Raw genomic sequence first — 2,500 nt, forward strand, 5'->3', positions numbered from 1 at the left:
CTTTCGTATAGCAGGGACGGTGCTGCCTCTCGCTTCGCTCGCTGTCCGCCGCTCGCCGCTCGCTCGTGCAGCCAAAAATGGCCAGTTTTGGCCCGTTTTTGGGCCGTTTTGGCCAGTTTTTGGCCTGTTCTTGCATTGCGCGGTGACCGTCGAGAGCGGAGCAAAACGTCAGCCATCTCAGCACCCTGGAACCCCCCGGGTGGCACAGGGCTGGATGGGGCTTTCGTATAGCAGGGACGGTGCTGCCTCTCGCTTCGCTCGCTGTCCGCCGCTCGCCGCTCGCTCGTGCAGCCAAAAATGGCCAGTTTTGGCCCGTTTTTGGGCCGTTTTGGCCAGTTTTTGGCCTGTTCTTGCATTGCGCGGTGACCGTCGAGAGCGGAGCAAAACGTCAGCCATCTCAGCACCCTGGAACCCCCCGGGTGGCACAGGGCTGGATGGGGCTTTCGTATAGCAGGGACGGTGCTGCCTCTCGCTTCGCTCGCTGTCCGCCGCTCGCCGCTCGCTCGTGCAGCCAAAAATGGCCAGTTTTGGCCCGTTTTTGGGCCGTTTTGGCCAGTTTTTGGCCTGTTCTTGCATTGCGCGGTGACCGTCGAGAGCGGAGCAAAACGTCAGCCATCTCAGCACCCTGGAACCCCCCGGGTGGCACAGGGCTGGATGGGGCTTTCGTATAGCAGGGACGGTGCTGCCTCTCGCTTCGCTCGCTGTCCGCCGCTCGCCGCTCGCTCGCGCAGCCAAAAATGGCCAGTTTTGGCCCGTTTTTGGGCCGTTTTGGCCAGTTTTTGGCCTGTTCTTGCATTGCGCGGTGACCGTCGAGAGCGGAGCAAAACGTCAGCCATCTCAGCACCCTGGAACCCCCCGGGTGGCACAGGGCTGGATGGGGCTTTCGTATAGCAGGGACGGTGCTGCCTCTCGCTTCGCTCGCTGTCCGCCGCTCGCCGCTCGCTCGTGCAGCCAAAAATGGCCAGTTTTGGCCCGTTTTTGGGCCGTTTTGGCCAGTTTTTGGCCTGTTCTTGCATTGCGCGGTGACCGTCGAGAGCGGAGCAAAACGTCAGCCATCTCAGCACCCTGGAACCCCCCGGGTGGCACAGGGCTGGATGGGGCTTTCGTATAGCAGGGACGGTGCTGCCTCTCGCTTCGCTCGCTGTCCGCCGCTCGCCGCTCGCTCGCGCAGCCAAAAATGGCCAGTTTTGGCCCGTTTTTGGGCCGTTTTGGCCAGTTTTTGGCCTGTTCTTGCATTGCGCGGTGACCGTCGAGAGCGGAGCAAAACGTCAGCCATCTCAGCACCCTGGAACCCCCCGGGTGGCACAGGGCTGGATGGGGCTTTCGTATAGCAGGGACGGTGCTGCCTCTCGCTTCGCTCGCTGTCCGCCGCTCGCCGCTCGCTCGTGCAGCCAAAAATGGCCAGTTTTGGCCCGTTTTTGGGCCGTTTTGGCCAGTTTTTGGCCTGTTCTTGCATTGCGCGGTGACCGTCGAGAGCGGAGCAAAACGTCAGCCATCTCAGCACCCTGGAACCCCCCGGGTGGCACAGGGCTGGATGGGGCTTTCGTATAGCAGGGACGGTGCTGCCTCTCGCTTCGCTCGCTGTCCGCCGCTCGCCGCTCGCTCGTGCAGCCAAAAATGGCCAGTTTTGGCCCGTTTTTGGGCCGTTTTGGCCAGTTTTTGGCCTGTTCTTGCATTGCGCGGTGACCGTCGAGAGCGGAGCAAAACGTCAGCCATCTCAGCACCCTGGAACCCCCCGGGTGGCACAGGGCTGGATGGGGCTTTCGTATAGCAGGGACGGTGCTGCCTCTCGCTTCGCTCGCTGTCCGCCGCTCGCCGCTCGCTCGTGCAGCCAAAAATGGCCAGTTTTGGCCCGTTTTTGGGCCGTTTTGGCCAGTTTTTGGCCTGTTCTTGCATTGCGCGGTGACCGTCGAGAGCGGAGCAAAACGTCAGCCATCTCAGCACCCTGGAACCCCCCGGGTGGCACAGGGCTGGATGGGGCTTTCGTATAGCAGGGACGGTGCTGCCTCTCGCTTCGCTCGCTGTCCGCCGCTCGCCGCTCGCTCGCGCAGCCAAAAATGGCCAGTTTTGGCCCGTTTTTGGGCCGTTTTGGCCAGTTTTTGGCCTGTTCTTGCATTGCGCGGTGACCGTCGAGAGCGGAGCAAAACGTCAGCCATCTCAGCACCCTGGAACCCCCCGGGTGGCACAGGGCTGGATGGGGCTTTCGTATAGCAGGGACGGTGCTGCCTCTCGCTTCGCTCGCTGTCCGCCGCTCGCCGCTCGCTCGTGCAGCCAAAAATGGCCAGTTTTGGCCCGTTTTTGGGCCGTTTTGGCCAGTTTTTGGCCTGTTCTTGCATTGCGCGGTGACCGTCGAGAGCGGAGCAAAACGTCAGCCATCTCAGCACCCTGGAACCCCCCGGGTGGCACAGGGCTGGATGGGGCTTTCGTATAGCAGGGACGGTGCTGCCTCTCGCTTCGCTCGCTGTCCGCCGCTCGCCGCTCGCTCGTGCAGCCAAAAATG

Source organism: Musa acuminata, unplaced genomic scaffold (assembly GCF_036884655.1).
Source record: "Musa acuminata AAA Group cultivar baxijiao unplaced genomic scaffold, Cavendish_Baxijiao_AAA HiC_scaffold_795, whole genome shotgun sequence".
In the NCBI taxonomy this organism is placed as follows: Eukaryota; Viridiplantae; Streptophyta; class Magnoliopsida; order Zingiberales; family Musaceae; genus Musa; species Musa acuminata.